The sequence below is a fragment of the Sapajus apella genome, unplaced genomic scaffold (assembly GCF_009761245.1).
Source record: "Sapajus apella isolate SASKATOON/1434 unplaced genomic scaffold, GSC_monkey_1.0 scaffold30, whole genome shotgun sequence".
In the NCBI taxonomy this organism is placed as follows: domain Eukaryota; kingdom Metazoa; phylum Chordata; class Mammalia; order Primates; family Cebidae; genus Sapajus; species Sapajus apella.
The window spans coordinates 3,796,888-3,821,895 of NW_022436970.1; the positions used below are offsets into that span (position 1 = coordinate 3,796,888).

Sequence of the window (25,008 nt, forward strand, 5' to 3'; positions counted from 1 at the left end):
CTCGCCTTGTGAGTCTGGAAACTTGACTGCAATTTCTGGTTTTGTCAATTACTAGTTCTGAGACCTCATGCAAGTTATAATTCCTTTGCTTGCAAAAAGAGACCAGGAAATTAATATGCCACAGGACTAAGTGCGTAAATATACCATGCGGAAGTAGAGCACACTGAGCACAAAGGCAGCACCGTTTTGATACACCACCCTACACACATAAAAAGAGGGATTTGGTTTTTAGGTCAGGCCACACAAGCCAATTTGAAAAGTCAGTTTTCCACAAGAAATTCCCTGATTTTAGCAAGTTCCTAAACCACACGAAGTGGCCCTTTCCCACATCTGAGAACATTTTGAGCCATGTACGGGGGTCTTGTCCGCTAGGCACCCTGCATCAGCCCTCCACCTTGTCATCTTTGTCCAGAAAGCAGGGCTTGTGACTTTGCACAAGTGCTTTTTTTTTGTTCAAATGTACATACTTTGTTACCAAAAAATACTTACAAAATGTTAGTCCAAACTAAAGGCTGATATCAACAATAGGAAGCACTGGCTTCCAGCATCTTGGAGCGGCTCCTTAAACCCAATCCCAGGCTACAATTCCCAAAATTGTGTCTCCAGCCCAGACTTCTGAATCACCAGCGACCACACCCAGGTGTCCCAGCAACACGAACTAAGCATGATCAAAGCTAAGTTCATCTTCCAAACGACTCCTTGGTCCCAGTGGCACCATCACCTTTAGTTGCTTGTGTTAGAAATCTAAGAATTGTCGACAATTCTATCTTCAAATCCAACCCATCACCAAAACCAGGATTCCCCTGGTGAAGTGCAGCACCTACCTTCCACTTCTCAACCCCACTCCCATCAACTGGCCCAAGCCCCCATCCTCCCTCTTCCCCCTCCCTCTCTCGGGGACATTGCAGGAGCCTCCCAAATTTCCTCTCCTTGCTTTTGGCCTCATTCCAACCCACCCCTCCCCCCCAGCAACCCATTCTGCATATATAGTCTGGATTATCAGCCAAAACCAGGAATCAAATCACATCATTCCACTGCTAGACATAACGGTACTGGGTAAAAGTGGATATTAGTCCCAGCTACTTAGAAGGCTGAGGCGGGAGGATCCCTTGAGCCCAGGAGTTTGAGGCTTCAAATATGTTAGTGACCTTCTATGAGTTTCTCTGCAGTTTAGTGCCTGCCTCCCTCATCCCATGGTGGCCTCAGCATCATGTGGCCCCTGCTGTTCTGGCCTCTCACAATTCCTAGAGCACAATACTAAGCTCTCACCCACTGCAGGACCTTTGTACATGCTGTTCCCATTGACTGGACCACTCTTACCCTGACTGGTCCTTCTTATCCTCTGGGTCTCAACTTAAGTATAACCTCCTCCAAGAGACCCCCACTCCCTGGACCATTTTTCATGTTATGGTAAAATACACAAAACATAAAATATACCATATTAACTACTTTTATTTTAATTTAATTTTATTTTATTGAGACGGAGTCTCGCTCTGTCACCCAGGCTGAAGTTCAGTGTTGCAATCTCGGCTCACTGCAACCTCCGCCTCCCAGGTTCAAGTGATTCTCCTGCCTCAGCCTCCCAGGTAGCCGGGATTACAGGCATGCACCACCATGCCTGACTAATTTTTGTTTTTAGTAGAGACAGGGTTTCACCATGTTGGCTAGGCTGGCCTCAAACTCCTGACCTTAGGCGATTTGTCCATCTCGGCCTCCCATCGTGCTGGGATTACAGGCCTGAGCCACCTTGCCTGGCCTTTAATTCCTTTTAGTGTACAGTCGGTGACATTAAGTGCATCCACATGATTCCACAATTACCACCACCGCTCATTTGAAATTTTTCATCTTCCCAAACTGAAACTCAAGGTTCATTAAACACTAACTCCCCATTCCGCCATGACCCCAGCCCCTGGCAAACACTGTTCAATTTTCTGTCTATGAACTTGACTATTCTGGGTACTTCATGTAAGTGGAATCACAAAATATTTGTCCTTTTGTGTCTGACTTATTTCATTTAGCATGATGTCTTCAAGCTTCCTTCATGTAGCATGTATTAAAATTTCCTTCCTTTTTTTTTTTTTCTTTTTTTTTGGTTTTTGAGGCAGAGTTTCACTCTGCTGTTCATGCTAGAGTACAGTGGCGCGATCTTAGCTCACCTCAACCTCTGCCTCTCGGGTTCAAGCAATTGTCATGTCTCAGCCTCCTGAGTAGCAGGCGCCCACCGCTAGGCCTGGCCAATTTTTGTATTTCTAGTAGAGCCTGGGGTTCACCATATTGGCCAGGCTGGTCTGAAACTCCTGACCTTGTGATTTGCCCTCCTGGGCCTCCCATATTGCTGGGATTACAGGCTTAAGCCACCGTGCCCGGCCTGAATTGTATATTTTAAAAGGCTGAGTTGTATGGTACATGAATTATATCTCAATATAGTTGTTTAAAACAAAAAAATTGATGTGTATGGAGATGGGGAGTGGCTGGAAAAAGCTTGATCTCCCAATTAGGCAAAGTACAAACAAGGTAGGGAGGGGGACTAGGGGCTTGAGTGGCAATACCTGCAACGGCAGCCCTGGCGGGACAGCCTGTGGCTTACAGACCACCCTCCTGTCATTGAAGTCCTCTGCTTCTGGAGAACTTTCTCTCATTTCTAACAATGCCCTTTCCCCCAAACTAGGAAGGCAGGCTGATGGTAAATACAAAGTTCTCTGAACCAAAGCCTTATGTGTATGTTTCTGAAGAGCCTCTTTATAACCTAGTTGCAAGTGATCAGAACACAGCCCAGTGAATTTCCAGCGTTTTGAAACTCAGATTTCCTTTTGCAACCCAGGTTCTGCCGACAAAGTTATCTTTGGCTCCTCTCTCTCTCACACCCCATATCCAATCTGTCCGGAAGTCCTGTTGGCATTCTGATCCGCCAAAATAAAAGTTGCATGTATGCCTGTATTCGATCCTGTTCTCTCTGTGTCCTTTCTCCTCTGTCTTTCTCAAGAATGTGACATCTCGGCCCCATAGCTACCATCCTGGTGGAAGCTACCAGCCTGGCAAAAGCCCCCACCCTCACTTGGCTGGCTCAGCCTCCTGCTTGACTCTTTGATTGGGAGCCCTCTGCCTGGCCTGTCTTCACACAGATCCCACCACTCCAAGGAGCAACACCCTGCCCTGAGCCGCCATCTTCCAAGGAATCAAAGCCAAAGTCCGTACACAGCCTGGCAAGCCCAGCACAACCTGGCTCCCCTTCCTCTCTGCCTTTACCTCCTTCTCCTTCCCTTCCCCACTCACTCATCGGAGGAATAGCCAGATAAGCCAAGCGCTCTTAACCTAGGGCCTCTGCAGCGAGTTACCTGTCCCCTCTGCCTGAGGCACTCTTTCCCCACAGCATCCTGGACCACCCTCTCCCTCCTGGGTCTTTGCTCAAATATGACCTTCTCAAGGAGGTCCCATTGGCCACTCTATTTACAATGGCAACTTGCACCCTTGCCCTCCCATTCTCTGGGTCGCAGTGACCTTGAAGAGTCAGGGCATGTTAGCTGCTACGTCCGTCACCATTCACAGCCTAAGGTTCTCAAATGGACTTTTAAGAATTTTCACGTTGTTCAGCACAAGGGGAGAAAGCCTAAGACTGATGACAAAATCCTAGATGCTCTTAATGCAGTTGAGCTAGACAAATAAAGTATCAGACTGCCGAGAAATTCACCATGTTAACCCCAATATTCTCTTTGTGGCTATAGTTGACATGAAATAGGAAAGTGGGTGGACACCCAGGGATAGTAGTATTTTTGTTTGGTTTCAAGCTTTGATGAGTTTGTGTGTGTGTGTGTGTGTGTGTGTGTGTGTTTTGTTTTACTTTAAAAACTTGCTTTTTAAACATGCAAATCCTTATTTAGCTAAATTTCAGGGCACAGTGTGAGTATAAACTCATATGGGAGTACTGTTCTCTGGAAACTACAGATTAAGTTGTCTTTAACAGATTGACATCTAATTATTACATAAAGCCTTCTGGCTTTTATACCAGGACACCCATAAGCACATGATTATAGAGGTGGAATCTTTGATAGCTCTCCCATGCTACAGTCTCTAACTGACCTTTTGCCTTGCCATGGATTCTACCCTAAGGGGGAAAACAACCTGACATAAAAAAAATAAAAATAAAAACCCTGACACAGAGCAAAGTGTCACCCATAGCACAGGCCAGCTGAATGACAGAATGGCAAATGATGGGCATGGTGGCGTGTGCCTGTAATCCCAGCCACTTGGGAGGCTGAGGCAGGACAATCACTTGAACCTCGCAGGCGAGGAGGTTGCAGTGAGTTGAGATTGTACCACTGCACTCCAGTCTGGGCAACAGCAAAGTCTGTCTTAAAAAAAAAAAAAAAATGGCATATGACCACCAGCTCAGTGAGAGCAGCTGCAGGTGAAAAGGAGAAGCATGTGCTGCTTTCAGGTGTCTTTAACACAACGCTCCTCCCACATTCCCTGCATTCTTATTTCCATGCTACTCTGGAGGAAAGCATGGTATTAAATACTAGAACACTTGGTCCTGCCCATCTTATTTATTAAGGATACATTTTACCAAACTGAATAAGCGGGTGCTCAAAAGTGGATATGAACAAACAGATATGTGTATGCCTGGGTCCATGGCAGCATTAGTCACGGTAGGCCAGGCACGGTGACTCACACCTGTAATCTCAACACTAGGAGGCCAAGGCAGGAGGATCACTTGAGCTCTGGAATTTGAGGTCAGCCTGGGCAAAAACATATTGAGACCCCACATCTCTACATGCGCGCACACACACACACACACACACACACACACACACACACAACAGATTTTTTTGTAATTAGCTGGGTGTAGTGATGAATGACTGTAGTCCCAGGAACTTGGGAGGCTGAGGAAGGAGGATGGCTTGAGCCCGGGAGTTCAAAGCTGCAGTGAGCTATGATCACACCACTGCACTCCAGCCTGGGCAACAGAGGAAGATCTTGTCTTAAGAAAATATTTTTTAATTGAAAAAAATCACAATAGCCAGAGGTGAAAATTACCCAAATATCTGTCACAGATGAATGGGTAAACAAAATGTTGTATGTGCAGACAATGGAATATTATTCAGCCTTAAAAAGGAAGGAAATTCTGACTCATGCTACAATGTGAATGAACCTTACGGACATTACATTAGTGAATTAAGCTAGTCATAAAAGGGCAAATATTGTGTGATTCCACTTAACGTGAGGTACCTTAGAATAGTCAGATTCATGGAGAAAGCAGAATAGAGGTTATGGGGACCAGGAAATAGGAAGAAAGGGGTAGTTACTCTTTCATGGGCACAGTTTCTTTTTCTCTTTTTGTTTTTTTGAGATGGAGTTTTGCTCTTGTCACCCAGGCTGGAGTGCAATGGTGTGATCTTGGCTCACTGCAACCTCCGCCTCCCGGGTTCTGGCGATTCTCCTGCCTCAGGCTCCCGAGTAGCTGGGATTACAGGCGCCCTCCACCACACCCAGCTAATTTTTTGTATTTTTAGTAGAGACGGGGTTTCACTATGTTGGCCAGGCTGGTCTCGAACTCCTGACCTCAGGCGATCCACCTGCCTCAGCCTCCCAAAGTGCTGGGATTACCAAAAGTGAGCCACTGCACCCAGCCCATGGGCACAGTTTCTATTTGAGGTGATGTAAAGTTCTGAAGGTGGGTCATAGTGATGGTTGTACAACATGAATGTAGTTAATGCCACTGAATTGTACACTTAAAAAAGATCAAAATGGTAAATTTTATGTTAGGTGTATTTTACTTTTTTTCTTTTTAAAGGCCAGGCACAGTGGCTCATGCCTGTAATCCCAACATTTTGGGAGGCTGAGGTGGGTGGCTGAGGTCAGAAGTTCAAGACTAGCCTGGCCAACATGGTGAAATCCCGTCTCTACTAAAAATACAAAAATTAGCCAGGCCTGGTGGCCGTCCCTGTAATTCCAGCTACTCAGAAGGCTAAGACAGAAGAATCACTCGAACCCAGGAGGCAGAGGTTGCAGAGAGCCGAGATTGTGCACTATATTCCAGCCTGGGTGACAGAGTGAGACTCCATCTCAAAATAATTATAATAATAATAATTTTAAAAGTCTCATGAAATAAACTTCTATACTAGATCTTGATCAAGACAAGATCATGAGGAACCTCTCCTCCTCTCAAAGTTGTACTGGTACCAAAATCAGAGCACAGATTTTCTTTTAATTCTTACAATCTCTGTAGTCTCATGAACTTCACACACTTAGAGTCCTTATTGTATCAAAAGTTCTGAAGGTTGCTGGGTCGTGGTACGTGCCTGTATTCCCAACTATTCAGGAGACTAAGGCGGGAGAATCACTTGAGCTCAGGAGTTCGAGACCAGCCTGGGTAATATCTCGAGACCCTAACTCAAAATTAAAAAAAAAAAAATGTGGAGGTTGAGACAGCAGCTGCTAGTGCCTGACTTAGAGGACTCACACTATTTTTCAATATAAAGATAGGGTCATTGTTTTCCAGCAAAAAATATACAAAACCTATCCATCTCCCTAAGTGAGTGAATATTTAAACCACCCAAGTCAAAGGGTTACCTATGTTCTTATAGAAAACGTTAAGTGTTCCTTCTGGATCTACAGATCATGTACAGAAATCTCACAGGATCATCTCAGTAATTTACTAAGTTCCAGGAAGAGAAAATAAGGATTTGTACACAAATCACACCACACTCTATAAAATAAACAGTGCATCCAATCTAAGTGAAGGATAGAATTTGGTGCCCGAGGGTTTCCAAAAAGGATTTTCTAGTGCAACTCGCTTTCAGTAAAGGTTAGAAAACTTTTCAAATACCACCTGCACTAAATCAAACAAAACGCAACTCTGGTGGAACAAAAGCCACTCAGCAGCAAAGTAACAAAGCTATAAACGACAGCCCTGTCAATAAAGACCAAGCTACTAGCCAAAGGTCAGGCTCCACAGTACTCAACGCAGAAGTGCCAGGCTTCTCAATCACGCTGGGGGGATGGTGGCCTTCGCCACTGAAAGGCTGCCCAGAACACAGGTGACCCTCTCCTTCAGGAGTCAATGTCAGACTGAGAGCTGGCTTCCCACCCCACCCCCACCACAGCTTCCAGGCCCATTTGTCACCTAATAAATTCAAATATACTAGATTGAGAGACTGATAAAGAACACAGATCTTCAGAACTAGAAGTTATAAGGGAACAATCCCTCCATGCAAAGAGGGACAAGGTCCCAAGCAGGAAGAGAGCAAACACTGGATCTGCTTTCTCTTTTTTGAGATGGAGTCTCACTCTGTTACCCAGGCTTGAGTACAATGGAGTGGTCTTGGCTTACTGCACCCTCTGCCTGCCAGGCTCAAGTGATTCTCCTGCCTCAGCCTCCCGAGTAGCTGGGACTACAGGCATCCAACACAACTGGCTAATTTCTGTATTTTTTAGTAGAGATGAGGCTTCACTATGTTGGCCAGGCTGGTCTCAAACTCCTGACCTCATGATTCACCAGTCTCAGCCTCCCAAAGTGCTGGGATTATAGGCATAAGCCACCGCACCCAGCCTCTGGTCTGCTTTCTCACCAAAGAAGAAACCCAACTCAGCCTCTCTGTGAGCCCCATAGACTTCCATGAAGCAGAGAGGTAATTCCCCAGCATAGTCTAAAGATGAATGAATGAAAGGAGCTATACCAAGGTTCTCTGTCATTAGCAATGCCTACTCAGGATCCACACTAAAAAAACCACACAGAGCAATGAGCCTTTCAAGAAGTCACAGGGTTCAGAAACTGTTGAGTTTTAAACAGAATAGTAATTAAAACAAAACAGGCATGTGGGTCAGGCATGGTGCTTCACACCTGTAATCCCAGCATATTGAGAGGCCCAGGTGGAAAAACTGCTTAAGCCTAAGAGTTCAAGAGAAGCCAGGGCAACATGGTGAGACCCTGTCTCTAAAAAAAAAAAAAAAAAAAAAATGAAAAAAAAAATTAGCTGGGCACTGTGGCATGCACTTATAGTCCCAGCTACTTGAGAGCCTGAAGTGGGAGAATCACCTGAGCCCAAGAGGTCAAGGTTGCAGTGAGCCATGGTCGTGCCTGTCTGCTCTCCAGCCTGGGCAACAGAGCAAGACCTTGTCTAAAATAAATAAACAAAAATTAAAAATAGAAAAACAGGAGCGTGGAGGATAAAGGAGAGAAGAGACCAACTGAAATGAGGGGTAAAGGGGCTCAGGATCGTTCCATGGGCTTCTGCCGCGTAGGAAGGGGTAGTACCCAGGTGAGACAGCAACCAGGCCCCTCACAAGTCCCCTGCAAGGTTAAGAGGCAAACAAGCACTCTGGTCCTCTGAGCCACCAGGCTTTAGAAAAAGTGTAGATCGGAGATTCAGAACCTCGCCCAGCTCTAGGGAACTCTGCCTTTCCAGTGCCTGGTGCAAATGGGCACTGATGTTTGCTAAATAAATACTAACTTGAGGAATGATTCCTGTTTCCTTCACAGCCCAGGAGAAATGCAATGTCTGGGTAAGTGACATTTACAAAGCCATAGCAACAACATATTAATGACTATCTTTTACTGAGCTGTGTGCTAAGCCATCTACCTAAACTATCTCGTTTGGAACTCATCACACAGCCTTGTCAGGAAGTACTGTTATTATCCCATTTACAGATGAGGAAACTGAAGCCTAAAGAGGCAAAATAACTTGCCCTAGGTTATGCACCTAGGAAGCTGTGAGGCCTGCATTCCAACCCAGGTCAAAGGACTCCAAGGCTGGCAACCTCTATTTCACTGCTGCCTCTGGACTGCTTGCAGGGACCAGTTATGAAACATATTTCCCATTGTAGAAAGGTTGGGTGACTATTTAAAGGTGCAATGCATATATAAGTATCAAGGAAGGTACTAATATGATCTTAAAGATGCAGATGACAAAAAGGTGTTTTTTTTTGTTGTTGTTGTTGTTGTTTTTGAGACAGAGTCTTACTCTGTCACCCAGGCTGGAATGCAATGGCATGATCTCGGCTCACTGCAACCTCTGCCTCCCAAGTTCAAGCAATTCTCCTGCCTCAGCCTCTTGAGTAGCTGGGATTACAGGCATGTGCCACCACACCCAGCTAATTTTTGTATTTTTAGTAGAGACAGGTTTAGTGAGCTGGCCTGGCCCCAGAACAATTTATGTCTCAATCTCTCTAAAAAGAGATACCTTTTAAGTTGCTTAAGGACTTATTCTGATAATTTGTTTCTATGATTGTTTCTAGTTTAGTCTCCTGGAAAGTTTTTCTTTGTGGTGTCTAAGTTTTCAAGTCTGTTGACATTCAATTAGATTAACTGTATTCATGCCTGTAGGCTTTTTGTTACTTATTAAGTAAAAATTAATTTGCTGCCAGAAGAGTATTAATAACATAAAAAGAAGATAGGTTATCTTTTTCATTTTGTTAACCAACTTACTCCTGAATCCCCATCCCTGTACCCAGCTAAAAGTTATACATAATCTAAGATCTTTTTGAGGTCCTCTGTCACTGAAGACCTGGCATTGTGGAGGAAGATTCTAGAAAGCATATGTATGTACATGTATGTACATATATATGTGCATGTATATATACGTGTGTGTGTGTGTGTGTGTGTATATATATATATATATATTGGCCTTGTTTCTCATTTTCTCTTTTTTTTTTTTTTTTTCTTTTGAGACAGAGCCTTGCTCTGTGGCCCAGGCTAGAGTACAGTGGCATGATCTCAGTGCAACCTCCACATCACTAGTTCAAGCTATTCTCATGTCTCAGTCTCCTGAGCAGCTGGGATCACAGGCATGTACATCATGCCCAGCTAATTTTTGTATTTTTAGTAGAAACAGGGCTTCACCATGTTGGCCAGGCTGGTCTCAAACTTCTGGCCTCAAGCAATCCACCTTCCTTGGACTCCCAAAGTGCTGGGATTATAGGCATGAGCCATTGCGCCTGGCCTCATTTGCTTAAAAAACAAGTAACTGTCTGGGTGCTGTGGCTCACACCTGTAATCCCAGCACTTTGGGAGACCAAGGCAGGAGGACTGCTTGAGGCCAGGAGTTTAAGATCAGCATAGGCAACATGGCAAGGCCCTATCTCTATTTATTTTATTTATAAATTTAAAAAACCAACATGTTCTGGTACCTAAAAAGCAAGTTCCCCTGCATTCATGAGTGCATCGGCTTCTTTTTCAGTGACTGACATTCAAGAGCAAAGGTAACTGGTAAAAATCTCTCTGGAGTTACAAGAATTACCTGCATTCTGTGACTGTTGCTAATTAGTAAGGCAATAAAATGTTAAAAATACAGCAGATACCTGCAATAATAGTATTTTTAGATATCAGTCTAATAAAGAAAGAAACCAACATTCGAACACCGACTACGTATAAAGAACATTCATATGTTCTCTAGTTTAATTCTTTCAACAATCCAAAGAGATTGATATCTTCCCCCCTCAACAGAAGAGCAAACAGAGGTTCAGAAAATTTAAGAATTCATTTAAGCTTATACAATTAGCAAGTAAAAGAACTGAAATCTGTGGGCATCTAAATCCATATGTTTTCCACTACTCCTTGCTTCAAAATGAAGGAAAAGGAAGAAGAAAGAGGAATGGACAGAAGGAAAGGAAAGAAACATTCTACAGCCAGATCTGGTAGTGATTCCATTAGAGCTAAGATCCCCTAGACTGAAAACCAGATTAAACACGGAATCAATTCTGAACTCGACTTACTATTGAAGTCTCCTTTTTGCTAAGCCATTTGCTTTACCAAATCATTATTTTAAAACCTCTATTAAACAAACAAAACAAAAGCTCTCCCAGTTCTATCACTAAGATGTAATAACAAGTGCACACAGGTGTGTATGTTCTGTAAAACCCAGAAAAAACCTTGAAAGGAGCCAGAGCTGAGCTCACACAAGTGGCATCTGTGTTGGGCAGTATTAACCACAGAGTCTTGTTCGGCCCTTAATAACCCAGCCAAAGAATCACTAAAAGTTACTAAAATACAGCCACTGGAAAATGCCAAATGAACAAAGTGGTTAATATTCTTTCCCAAAATTATAGAAAGGGAAGCTCCACTACATAATGAAAATCATTAAGAGAATTCAGAGGAGTTAATTGCACGCAGGCTGACTTCTCCCCAGAAAGTAATCAACTAATAAGCATTAATCATCTTGTGCACAGTCTATCCATTTATAATAGGATTTAATAAAGCCTTCAACAATAGACCCAGAATTAATGAATGGCATCTTAGGCCTAACACAAAAGTATTTCTTAGCCGATGAAAATTAGTCTTCTACTTCACATCTGCTGCTGTGTCCCCCATTTATATGGGCTCGTATTCACTATCCCTGGAGGCTTTATCACGAGTCCTTTTCTTAGCTCTTGTTCCTGAAAGCAGTTAACCTTCCTCGATAACCTACTGTGTGCCGGGTGTTCTCCAAACACCCTACTAGTGTTTTCTTGTTTAATTTCCCATGGGTATGGGTAGAATTTTGAAGGCAATGCAACCAGGAAGATGGGAGCTAATCTTTTCTCCCGCCAATAGGCAGGCCAGTTTCCCGGAGAGGAACTCAGTGGCGTCCAGAGCTACCCAGGAAAGGCTTGCAGCCACTCACCGGCCGCGCGTGCAGGCCAAGCGGGTCGGGTAAGGTTGAGCCGGGACTCACTGGGCAGAAACGCGGCCCAAGTCCCTCTTTTGCGTGTCAACCCCCGCTCCCCGTTTTGCATTGTTACTGCACCCCAGTCTCTCCCATAAGCTGCCACCGATCTGCGCTCCGAGCCTCCCTCCACTCCACCCCGCGGCAGGGACTGCAGGCACACGCCTCCCTCGTAAAAATTGGGCGGACACTTCAGGACTTTTCTTCTACTTTGGGGAGAAGGAGGAAGTAGGAGAAGTGGGGGTGGGGGGTGTTAAAGCACTGGGCCATGCCCTGAAACATCTCCCCGAGCCCCCTAACAAGTTGTCCCTCCGCGTGCGCACAGCGAGGTGACAGCGCCGGGCATCAAACTGGCGAGGGAAGGGGATGCCTGCAGCCAGCTCAGCGGGGCTGGCGGACGCTGAGTCTCCGGAAAAACAGTGTCTCTCTTCCCCATCACCTCCTCTCCCATCCCACAATAAAGCGCTCGGAAGACGTCTGGGGCGTACCCAGCCGTGCAGCAGGAGCTGGGGAGGAGATCCATCACACCCCTCCATCCCTTCCGGCAGGTGGGCCGCGGTCAGATACATTTGGTCCCCAAGTCCTGTTCGGACACCTTGGCATCTGCTCCCAAAGAGCGCCCCAGCAGAACCCGGTCACTGGGGACTCCCAGAGGGGCGGTGGCCACCGCACAGAAGCCAGCGGCATCCCCCAAGGAGCCGCAAGCCCTGCCTGGCTTATCCCCCCCGACAGTGTGTAGCTACCGATCGAAGAACCCAAACACTCCCCGAAGTTTCCTCCTCCAGGCAGGTGAAAACTCCACGGACCTCTCCGCAGCGCTGCCTGCCCAGCTGGCCTTGCGTCACCGACCCCGAGGCCACGAGGGGCTTCTAGCACCTCCCCCCAATGCCACCTGTGCGGGCTCGGGAGCCGGAGGGCGCGGACAGCTGCTGCCACCGCATCTAGGATCTCCAAAGAGCGGCGGGAGCGGCCAGGGGACCTGCACGACCCTGCCTGGCCAGCCGGCTTGGGGAGGTCCGGAGCCCCCGATGCCGCGCCTCTGCTTACCTGGCGCTTGCTGGGCCCCGGCTGGGGCATCCGCTGGGTGCGCGCCGCTCCAAACGCTCGCTGCGCACCTGGCCGCTGCCACCACCCGCCCAGCCCCAGCCCCGGCCGCTGCGCTAGCGCTGCATGGCGCACGGGGGCTGGCCGGGGGCCCTGGGAAGCGTGTCCAGTTGGCCGCGGCACCTCCTGCTCTCGCGGCTCTCCAGTGGCTCCTCCGCCTTCCCCCGCCCCGCGTCCGTGCACCCTTCCTCTGCAGCCGCCCTTCTCCCTCCGCACCGCGGGACCGGCCAAACTGGTTTCTCCGCTCCGGTAGGTGCTCTCGTCTCCCTCCAGCAGCCGCGGCCGCAGAGCCTCGGCGGGGCTGAGGCTGGGGGCGGGCCCGGCCTTCTCCCCTCCCTTCTTCCCTCCCCAGGGCGGAGAGGGGCTGGACGGCAAGCCCCGGGGCGGGCCCAGATCCAGGCCCTGTCCCACGCCCTCCGTGCGTCCTGGAGTCAGGTGGGCACCCCTGGCAGTCTTCCAAGCCCAGTCTGCGACCCCCCCTTGCCTCACCCAGCCTGAGACCCGGCTGCTGCGGCCGCTCTCGGCTCCCCCGGGGCAGCACTCGCCACACCGCCTCTCCAGCCCAGCGTCACTTTCCCGCCGCCCTTGCTGACTTGGCCGTCGCCCCGGGACGAGGACTGCGCCAGCCCAGAAAGCTGGCGGGGCCGCGGCGCGCCCGGGACCTGAGCTCCCTCGGTAAGGGGAGCTGTGTCCTCGATGCCAAGTCACGTTTGGTGACCGGTCACCGAATGCGCGTCAAGGTTCGCTGCGCGGAGGGTGAAGAAAGAGACTGCGGCTCAAGACTAAGAGAAACGTGTCCTGTAATTGCTGCCAGCAGGCTTTCTGCCGAGTCCAAACGCTCTCAAGTTTTTTGGGTTTGGCGTCAAAAGGAGTTAAGGTGCCGCACGTGAACTACGCGGTGTAGGTGGAAATTTTGGACTCAGCGCCTAGTTGCTGGCTGCTGTCTGAGCGGGTGAATCGCGCCTCCCCGGCAGTACAGACATTACCCTCTTTGGGTAGACTTTTACCGCTCCTCTACTAGGTACCGAGTCTTTGGGATAAGAATAGAGGAAAGGCAAAGATTAGAGTTTGCTTAAAATGCTAGGGGAGCCAGGACTCCTAGACAGATTCCCAGTCACTCAGAGGCTCACGGCCAGACTCCCAACTGGGTCATCACAGAGGCTTCCGACAGGAGGCCATGCCTGATGGGACTCAAAAATTCACAACTTTAGGGATCAGAGGGTTCAACGGGTGGCCAACTGGTTGGATCTTGTCTGATACCAACCCCAAGTCTGCTCTGGGCTTCCTTTTCATGAGTCAAACTTGATCTCTGACTGGGTGCTGGTCAGTCACTCAAATCTGTCCGTGCCTCAGTTTCCTCATTTGTAAAATGAGATTGGACCTGATGGTCTCTTCCAGCACTCATTTTCTGAAGCTAACGACAGAACAAAGGTAGGGACGCAAGAGAACATGGAGCCTGTTGGTGACGCTGGGTACCACTCTGCTGGCAGTGCAGTGGTAAGCCCCAAGGCTGGGAAGGAAATGGGGTCCGGAAGGCTAAGACATTTAGACTTGTTTTTGGTAGCACCTGCAAAGCATTGAAGATTTAGGATCAGAGCATGAACGTGATCAAGGTCATGTTTTAGGGAAAATAATAGGGAGACAGTCCCTAAAGGATAAGACTGAAGATGAGAGTATCACCTGGGAGGCCAGGACAGCGATGAACAGTGGGCCTGGAGGGGTTGCCAGAGGAAGTAAAAAGGGACACCACAGAAGAGAGATAGCCAGGGCACAAAGCGGCCACAACATGCAACTGACTGGGAGAGGGGAGTGATGGACGGTGACCAGGTTCTCAAGACTGGGTTATGGCATGTGAGGAATAGCAGAGTCCGAAGGAGGGAAGCTATTTAGGAAGACTCTGCCCCTATCCTGATAAATGCTAGCAAACCTAGGAATCAAAGAGGGTTCCAGATAAAAAGGGGTATCCCCTTCTTGCAGATCCACAACCAAGTGCTCAACCTGTCCAAGAAAATATTACATAGAAGAGACCACACAAGAATGCATCCAATCCATACCTGTTCTTAGATCCACACCTGCATCCAATCCACAATACCATTCTGATGTCTGCATTTATTTATTTATAGAGACAGGGTTTCACTATGTTGCCCAGGCTGATCTCGAACTCCCCAGCTCAAGCGGTCCGCCTACCTCAGCCTCCCAAAGTGGGATTACAGGCATGAGCCACTGCCTATACTAAAAATACAAAAATTAACCAAGTTTGGTGGTGGGCGCCTGTGGTCCCAGGTACTAAGGTGGCTGAGGCAGGAGAAGTGATTCAACCTGGTAGACTGAGGTGGCAAGCAGTGAGCTGAGATTGTGCCACTGCACTCCAGCCTGGGCAACAGAGTGAGACTCTGTCTCAAAATAAAATAATATTATTTCATTCAACAAATATTTATTGAGTACCTACTATGTGTCAGGCGCTTTTCTAGTTGCTTGGGTATACCAATGAGCCAATCAAGTACCTTAAAAGGTGACAGTGCTTTGAAAAAAATACAACAGACTGGACTGGGAGAAGGCCTCTGAAGAAGCTATTTTTTGGAGTGCTGTAAAGGTTCTATTTTTTAATCTGAATGGTAATTGTATGAGTAGGTGCATATGCAAGAATTCATTGACCTGTATGCTTAAGATTTATACATTAGGGCCAGGCGCGGTGGCTCATGCCTGTAATCCCAGCTTCGGAAGTCTGAGGCGGGTGGATCACGAGGTCAAGAGATCGAGACCATCTTGGCCAACATGGTGAAACCCTGTCTCTACTAAAATGCAAAAATTAGCTGGGCATGGTGGTGCACGCCTGTAGTCCCAGCTACTCGGGAGGCTGAGGCAGGAGAATTGCTTGAACCCAGGAGGCGGAGGTTGCAGTGAGCCGAGATTGTGCCACTGCACTCCAGCCTGGTGCCTGGTGACAGAGCAAGACTCTGTTTAAAAACAAAAAAAAAGATTTATACATTAAAAAATAATAAAAATCAAGCAGGATTAAGAGATAGGAGTGGGAGGATGAGTCACAATTTTAAATAACATGGTCAGGGTAGGCTTCTTGAAAAGTTGCATTTGAAAAAAGACTTGCAAGAAGGTAGAGTTTCATCTTTAATGAGACAAATCCTTTCAAAACATATCTTGGGCCAGGCATGGTGGCTCATGCCTGTAATCCCAGCACTTTGGGAACCCGAGGCAGGTGGATCACAAGGTCAGGAGTTCGAGACCCTGTCTCTACTAAAAATACAAAAATTAGCTGGACGTGGTGGCAGGCGCCTGTCCCAGCTACTCGGGAGGGTGAGGGAGGAGAATTGCTTGAACCCAGGAGGTGGAGGTTGCAGTGAGCTGAGATCTCACCACTGCACTCCAGCCTGGTGACAGAGCAAGACTCCATCTCAAAAAAAAAAAAAAAGAAAGAAAGAGAAAGAAAATCCACCTTGCATGGAACCCACCAAATGGGGGCATGTTAAAACCTTATCCTAGGCCAGGCGCAGTACCTCACGCCTATAATCCCAGCACTTTGGGAGGCTGAGGCCAGCAGATTGCTTGAGCCCAGGAGTTTGAGACCAGCCTGAAATGCATGGTGAAATCCCATCACTACAAAAAATACAAAATAAAGTTAGCTGGGCCTGGTGGCCCACACCTGTAGTCCCAACTACTCAGGAGGAGGCTGAGGTGGGAGGATCATCTGAGCCCAGAAAGTCAAGGCTGCAGTGAGCTGTGATTTCACCAATGCACTCCAGCCTGGGTGACAGGGAAACCCCCTATAAAAAAAAAAAAAAAAAAAAAAAACTCCAAAACACACACACACACACACACACACACACACACACACACACACAACCTCCACAACCCTATCCTAGAACATTTCCACTTACGTAAGTTTTCTGCATCTTAGGAAGGAGGTTCTCAGAGTGTACCAGCTGATATTGCTGATGAAGAAATGAGCTCATCTGCAAACTGACCTTGTCCTTTCTGAAAGAACCATGCCAAATTTTGGGGTGCCTTGTCAGGGCAATCATTGGAAGTGTCTCACATGCAACAATTTTAAAATGCATCTTACATGAGTCACTGAGAGATGACGACTTCTTTGTCCTGGTAAAGCCCTGATTTCACCAGCCTTGGCAGTTCCTTCTCAGCGTTTCCAGATGGGATTGAATAAACACTCTGGTTTTATTTAGAAGTCACGCTCATTTAGTAACCAACAAGTTGCTGGGGGGAAATAATGAAATGTAACAGAAATAGCCATTTCTTTTTATTATTTTTTTATTTTTTTGAGATAGGGGTCTCACTCTGGCACCCAGGCCAGAGTGCAGTGTTGACCATTGCTCACTGTAGCCATTGCGCCCAGAAATAACCATTTCTAAAAGCGGGTAACAATGCTTTTCAGCTTTTGTAGTTTGTAATTTCCTCTGTTTCTTTTTTTTTTTTTCCCCTCCCCTTTTCTTGGCAGCAGTCTCATGCACAGTTGCATGATATGGGTAGGAAAGCCAGTGAGGCTGCCAAGAGAGCTAGCTCAGTTTTACTGAAAATTTATTTCCTGGAATTTTTTTTTTCACAAGGTAAGATAAGTAATAAAATCAGATCTCATGAGACTAAAAATAAAGTAGAAATAAAAAAAAGAAGATAAGCGATAAAAGATACGTTTAAAGGGAGGTGATACAGCTTGTATTCAGTTCTTTGCTAAGCCCAGTGGCCATTCAAGCTAACGCATTTAATGCCAACGGAAAGATTCATGCTGCTCTAGGGTACGATCGTAACCCATGCTTGGCAGTCAAGATTACCTCAGTTAAAAGTTCTTCACAGTCATTGTCCAGACCAGCTCCAGAATTCTAAACCTGATAAGGTCCTAGCAATAAGTGACATTACAAGTTTCAAATATCTGCCCCACATCCTTCGAAATTGCTTTAAAACAACAGATACAGATGATATATTCTATTTTCCCTGGCACAGTGAGTTTTCCCAACATTCCTTCTGAGTTAATAGGCTTTCCACTTCCTTTACTACTTAGTGACTTCTTTTTTTCTGACTAACATTTTAAAATAAGAAATTAGATTGCAAAAGAAACATTAAACATCAAGTAACTCAATGTGTCTCAATTATTTTGGCAATCACCCAGACTCAACATGCATGAAATGTTGGAAGAGGAATTATTCATGTTATTAAAATTCACTTCCCTTTCTTTCATATTCATGAGCATGCAAATGCATAGAGTTGTCTACAGTTCTTTTCTACAAGGAATAGATTTTAATAAACCACTTACTGTCTATGGAAATATAATAAACATTACATTGACCTGATGTTGATAATGTAACACCAGTTAAACTTAATGAGTGTAATTAATACAGACAGTTCATGAATAATTTTCCAAAATAACTTGTGATTTTTATTAGTACATGTCACCATGTTTTCATGTAGAATTTACTACATTTTTTTTTTTTTTTTTTTGAGACAGAGTCTCACTCTCACCCAGGCTGGAGTGCAGTGGCTCAATCTCAGCTCACTGCAACCTCCACTTCCTGGGCTCAAGTGATTCTGCTGCCTCAGCCTCCCCAGTAGTTCAGATTACAGGCACCCACCACCACGCCCAGATAATTTTCGTATTTTTTTGTAGAGAAGGGGTTTCATCATTTTGGCCAGGCTGTTCTCAAACTCCTGATCTGAAGTGATCTGCCAGTCCGAAAGTGCTGGGATTACAGGCGTGAGCCACTGCTCCTGGCAGGAATTTACTAGATTCTGAAGAGCACTTGCTACTCCCTCTGTTTGAAAAGCCCCACCTCATCTGCCTGAGCCCTTCACATCTCAGTTCCCAAGTGGCTTCATCCAGGAAAACTTTGCTCTGTCTCCCCCAAACTAACTAAGGGTTTTGTTGCTGCTGCTGCTGCTGCTTCCTTCTTCCTTCTTCCTTCCTCCTCCTCCTTCTTCTTTTTTTTTTTTTTTGAGACAGAGTTTCACTCTTGTCACCCAAGCTAGAGTGCAGCGGTGCGATCTCGGCTCATTGCAACCTCTGCCTCCCAGGTTCAAGCAATTCTCTTGCCTCAGCCTCCTGAGTAGCTGGGATACAGGCACCTGCCACCATGCCTGGCTAACTTTTGCACTTTTAGTAGAAACGGGGTTTCACCATGTTGGCCAGGCTGGTCTCGAACTCCTGACCTCAGATGATCCGTCTGCCTCAGCCTCCCAAACTGCTGGGATTACAGATGTGAGCCACCACATCCGACCAGTTATTAATTCTTATAGAATGAACGAATGGTTGGCATAGTCATAATTTTCAATAGTTGTATTTTCTCCTACTGATGATTTCTTTAATCACTTTCTATTCTTGGATGTTTATGCATTTACCAAATTGGTTTCCAGAAATATTTACCACAACCCAACAGTATTTTAAGGGCTTCTAATGATCATATTTCTATCTGGTTCCTGTTATTTTGCAGGCTGTAATCTGTCTTTCTTTATTTCATTCTAGAAACAATGTGCCTCAGTACAAAACAATTTTGTCTTATTAGAACTAGGATATGAATAAGCCTTGTGGCTGTCACTGGAGCAATAAAAAGGAGTATTCTGGCAAGGCACAGTGGCTCATGCCTGTAATCCTAGCACTTTGGGAGGCTGTGGTGGGTGGATCATGAGGTTAGGAGTTTGAGATCAGCCTGAACAACGTGGTGAAATCCCATCTCTACTAAAAATACAAAAATTAGCCATGTGTGGTGGCACATGCCTGTAATCCCAGCTACTCACGAGGCTGAGGCAGAAGAATTGCTTGAACCCAGGAGGCGGAGGTTATAGTGAGCCGAGATCATGCCATTGCACTCCAGCCTGGGTGAGAATGAGACTCAGTCTCAAAAAAAAAAAAAAAGAAAGGGGTATTAGGGTATTCAAATTCTTCCAAAAAAATCACAAGAGCATACCATGTGTATGAACATGGCCTTCTTTCTGTATTTTCCTAAATTTCCAGTGAGCATAAGTGGCTGTCCCTCCCAGTTAAAGAAAAGCAAATTCAATGCAAAATAAAACAATGAAAAACAATTTTTCACTTATCACATTGACAAAGTGTTTTTTTTTTTTTTTTTTTTTTTTTTTTGAGACAGAGGTTCGCTTTTTTTTACCCAGGCTGGAGTGCAATGGCATGATCTCGGCTCACCACAACCTCCGCCTCCTGGGTTCAGGCAATTCTCCTGCCTCAGCCTCCTGAGTAGCTGGGACTACAGGCATGCACCACCATGCCCAGCTAATTTTTGTATTTTAAGCAGAGACGGGATTCACCATGTTGACCAGGATGGTCTCGATCTCTTGACCTCGTGATCCACCCGTCTCAGGTGTTTCAAACGTTGGTAATGTTTAAGAGGAAACAGGCACTCATACACTGTAGGTGGGGGTACAAATTGTGCAACGTCTTTGAAAGGAAATTCAGAACTATATCAACATTTAAAAATACATGCCATGTGCCCCAATAATTTATATCTAGGAATTATCTTAGAGATGTACTTGAACATTTATACAAGGGAGAATGTAGACGTATATTCATGGCTGCATGCCTTGTCTGCAAAAGACCAAAAGTGGCCTCAATGTCCATTCACAGAGGTTACTTCCATACAATAAAATATTAATGTGCCATTTTGTCAAAAATTAAGGAAATCTATGTGTGGAAATCTATGTGAGGAATTCTTTGTATGTGCTGATGTTTGGAACATCTCCAAGATACACTGTCATATGAAAATGCAAAGTACAGAAGAGTATGTATACATAAATAAAATTCATGTGTATAATGTTCACAGGTTTCCATTTGTGTAGCAAATATAATACAATGTAATATATTAAATAATATATATTATAATGTATAAACAATGTGTATTATATATAATATATATTATGTATACAATACAATGTATATTATATGCATATCATGTATATTATATGTATATAATATGTATGTTACTATGTATGTGTAACATATGTTAATATATGTCATATATAATTGCTTTTCCCCTCATTTACTCATTTACTTTGTCTTCCAGGTGCCTATCATTAATTCAATTCAAAAATTCCTCACATAACCATAAATCTTCTCTCAGTATGGCCAGACACAGAATTCAGCAGTTTACATTTTTTTCCCCATGAGACATTCCCAGCTGTGGACTCTGTCTTCTCCCTCTGGGATGGAGTGATTGCTGTCATCATCCAGGGAATTCCTTTTTTCTTGTACTTGCTAGTTCTGGTGGAGAACTTTTTTGAGGCCTATGGTATCAGTTAAGATGCCTTCAACTACAAATAACAGTATTCTGGAATACAAATGGGATTTTTATTATGACTGTTACTATCTCATCTCTACTCTCTGAATGGTTACCAGCTCAATGATGTCATCAGGACCCAAGCACTTTTCATACTCCTGCTTTGCCTTCGTCACAACAATGATGATGTCTCCTCTTTAGGTCACAGGTGGCTACAGCAGCTGGCAAATTTCATTTGTCAGAAACTGGGTCATTTGGCTGATCCCAGCTGCATGGAAGTCTCGGAGAATGAATATTTTATCATTTACAGCTTCTATTGTGGGAACAGGTCTCAGTCAATAGGAAAGAAAGGACTGGGGAAATAGCTGCCGGATAGGCAACCCACAGGGTCCGCATATCATGTGTATTTAAAAATGCGTTTAGTCTGCATTCATAGTTTGGCTGGATATAGAATTTTAGGCTGGAATGCATTTTTTTCTTAGAATTTTGAAGGCCTGTTTCAATATATTCTAGATTCCAGTGTTGCTGTCAGATGCTTGATGTTATTCTGATTCCCAATCCTTTGTATGTAACCAGCTTTTCATTTTCTGGAAGCTTTTCCTCTGATTCTAAAATATTACTGTAGTGTGCCCTAGTGTAGGCATGCATTACTCTTTCTTTCTTTCTTTCTTTCTTTCCTTCTTTCTTTCTTTCTTTCAGTTTCACTCTTGTCGCCTAGGCTGGAGTGCAGTGGTGTAATCTCAGCTCACTGCAACCTCCACCTCCCAGGTTCAAGTGATTCTCCTGCCTCAGCCTCCTGAGTAGCTGGGACTACAGGAATGCACCACCATGCCTGGCTATTTTTTGTATTTTTAGCAAAGATGGGGTTTCACCATGTTGGCCAGGCTGGTCTTGAACTCCTGATCTGCTTGCCTCGGTCTCCCAAAATACTGAGAACACAGGCATGAGCCACTGAGCCTGGCCCACTTTTTCAAATTAAAAAGTAATGCAGTTTTTTAGGATGCATTTTTTAAAAAAACAACAACATTCTCTAGCAGAACTGCAAAAAAAAAAAAAAATTGAATTTGGATTGTCTTTCTCAATTACATTTACTTTTATCCAACTGCAATTGGCCTAGGGTAAGCTTGCAACAGTGAAACATCTTTTCCAGGCTATTCCCTTTGAGTCTTTCTTGTTCTCTGGATCCCCAGACTCCTCTTCCCACCATTTGATGCCTTGCCCAAACTATCCTCTTCACATTTTATTTATGTTTAAAACTGACCTGAAACCATTGCTTACCTTTAGAGCCAAGGTCATTAATCTGATAAATTAATTCACAAAATACAATAATGAGCTCTCCTTACACAAAACATATAGGCATTTAATCACAATCTTCAATATTTTTATCCCAAATGAATGAGTAAAAGGTGGGAATTTCACAGGAGTAGATGATGATTAAGTAATCCATATTTTCTGCCCTTCAAATTATATTTCCTTATCCAGTTCTTAACAGTTCTGAAATAATGAAGAAGAAAATCTTGGCTTTTTAAGGTATGCTTCATCGGATAGCAATTTAAAAATCCACTTGTATTCAAATCTCAACAATCTATGACATCTGTAGGGCACCTGATCAAGAATTGCTCAAATTCCGTCTTGTGAGTCAAAGCACAGGATTGCTGTGCTTCTCTGAGTCCCTGCACTGAAGGCATACACAAGCATCTTTCCTGTGACTCACCTGAGATACTTAATTTCTCAAAGATGTAGACAATCAAATGCTGGCAGGCGATTGTGTCGGCTAAACTGCCTGGTCCTTGGCTGTGCTAAGTGACAGTGATACGCATAATGATAGTTTTTTCCTTCTTTCTTTTTTTTTTTTTTAAATTTTTCTCTACCAGTGTCATGTGATACTAGCATAATGATAGTTTAAAAATTTTTTTATATTCACCTTTCGGCTGTTTTTTTTTTTTTTTTTTTTTAACTCTAACACCTCAAAACAAGAGAGTCATGTGTAAAACAGGAGAGATTGGAGCAGCTGACACAATAGGCACAATGGATGGCCCCTGTGTCAGGTTTACCATAAAGCTAATGACGCTTAAACTTCAGGAACTCTCCAAAGCCTTGTGCCTAATTTTGCATTATTAATTTTGTAAATGTTCTCTTTTTTTGAGACAGAGTCTCACTCTGTTGCCCAGGGTGCCGTGCAGTAGCGCGATCTCGGTTCATTGCAACCTTTGCCTCCCAGGTTGAAGCAATTCTCCTGCCTCAGGCTCCCGAGTGGCTGGGACTACAGGCGCACACCACCATGCCCAGCTAATTTATTTTAGTAGAGACAGGGTTTTGCCATGCTGTCCAGGCTGGTCTTGAACTCCTGACCTCAGGTGATCCACCCACCTTGGCATCCCACAGTGCTGGGATTACAGGCGTGAGCCACCACCCCTGGCCAAAATTTGTAATTTTTTTTTCTTAAATAACTCTCCCCTTCCTCAATTGTATAAACTTCAGGCCCCATGAAACCCGGTTTCATACCAGAAAGGACCCAGAGCTTCACCCCTCGTTCTTCTCCTCTTCAGCCCTCTCCAAGGAGCCCTAGTCCTCTGTGGAACAAAAATAAACAACAACTTGTGCCTATGCACAGTGGCTCATGCCTATAGTCCAGGCACTTTGGGAAGCTGAGGAAGAAGGATTATTTGAAGTCAGGAGTTCAAGAGTAGCCTGGGCAACATAGCGAGATCCTGTCTCTACAAAAAAAAGAAAATTAGTTGGGCATGGTGGCATGTGCCTGTAGTAGTTCCAGCTATTTGGGAGGTTGAAGCAGAAGGATTGCTTGAGCCTAGAAGGTCAAGGCTTCAATGATCTTTGATGGCGCCACTGCACTCTAGCCTGGGCAACAGAGCAAGACCCTGTCTCTGAAAAAAGGAAAAAGAAAGAAAGAGAGAGAGAGGAGGGAAGGAAGGAAGGAAGGAAGGAAGGAAGGAAGGAAGGAAGGAAGGAAGGAAGGAAGGAAGGAAGGAAAAAAAAAAAAAAGGAAAAACAACTTGTAACAATTCTTAGACTAGGGATCAGGGGAGAGGCTCTGACACCTGTGCCTGCTACTAGCCCGTTGTGGGCCTCAGTCAGGTCAGTTGGCCTTTTTCAGATTTGGTTTCCTCATCTGTAGAATGGGTGTGTTTGACCTGAGTGTCGCCAAGCTCCCTTTCAAAAGTAAAAGTCTTTGATTCTAAGTCTACTGGAGCTGCTTTCTACATCCCCTTACAATGGCTTCTATTCATGGGCTTGTCCTTCCCTACTGAGGTGCTGGAAAAACTCACCCTCTGATTTTCTGGGTCCTGCCCAGGCTCAGCCCAGGCCCTCTCTCCTCAAGCAATGACGTCTGTGATTGCGATGGGACTGCTGCCTCTCCTCTCCCCATGACTCACTGTCTCTGCTCCTGCTAGATGAAAGAGGAATGACAGGGTGCAGCTCTATGCATTAACCCTTCTCAGAGTATCTTCATTTAAAATAAAAATTAGTATTTCAATTCAATGGCATAACTCTTCAGTGGTGAAATTTTAGGCAGCAGTTGCAGTCCAGTCTGAGGAAGAGAGATTGTCTTGAGCTCTTGCAGCAGGCTGTCTTTTCTTGTGTGTGTTTTGTTTTGTTTTTGAGACGGAGTTTTTCTCTTCTTGCCCAGGCTGAAGTGCAATGGCACAATCTCGGCTCACCGCAACCTCTGGCTCCCAGGTTCAAGAGATCTCCTGCCTCAGCCTCCTGAGTAGCTGGGATTATAGAAATACAAAACCATGCCTGGTTAATTTCTTACATTTAGTAGAGACCAGGTTTCTCCATGTTGGTCAGGCTGATCACAAACTCCTGACCTCAGGTGATCCACCCACCTCAGCCCCCCAAAGTGCTGGGATTACAGGCGTGAGCCACTGTGTCTGGCCTTCAGCAGGCAGTCTTTAGACGCCCTCAAGTCACAAGGGTCCACCACCCATTGCTCCAGAAGCGAAAGATTGACCCAGGTTAAAGGGCACAGGAGCCCTGTCAACCTGGGTGCAAGGAGA

The 25,008-nt window shown here is 45.3% G+C and overlaps 1 protein-coding gene across 2 annotated transcripts in view; it reads right to left on the reverse strand.

Annotated features, from left to right (window-relative positions):
* Nucleotides 1-13,496, reverse strand: part of ATP8B1 (ATPase phospholipid transporting 8B1) — a 141,827-nt gene extending 128,331 nt beyond the window's left edge. For both annotated transcript variants that reach the window (XM_032293580.1, XM_032293579.1), the window contains exon 1: nt 12,687-13,496. The gene's annotated coding sequence lies outside the window, so the exon portion shown is untranslated. The remainder of the gene's footprint in view (nt 1-12,686) is intronic.
* Nucleotides 13,497-25,008: the final 11,512 nt, after the last annotated feature.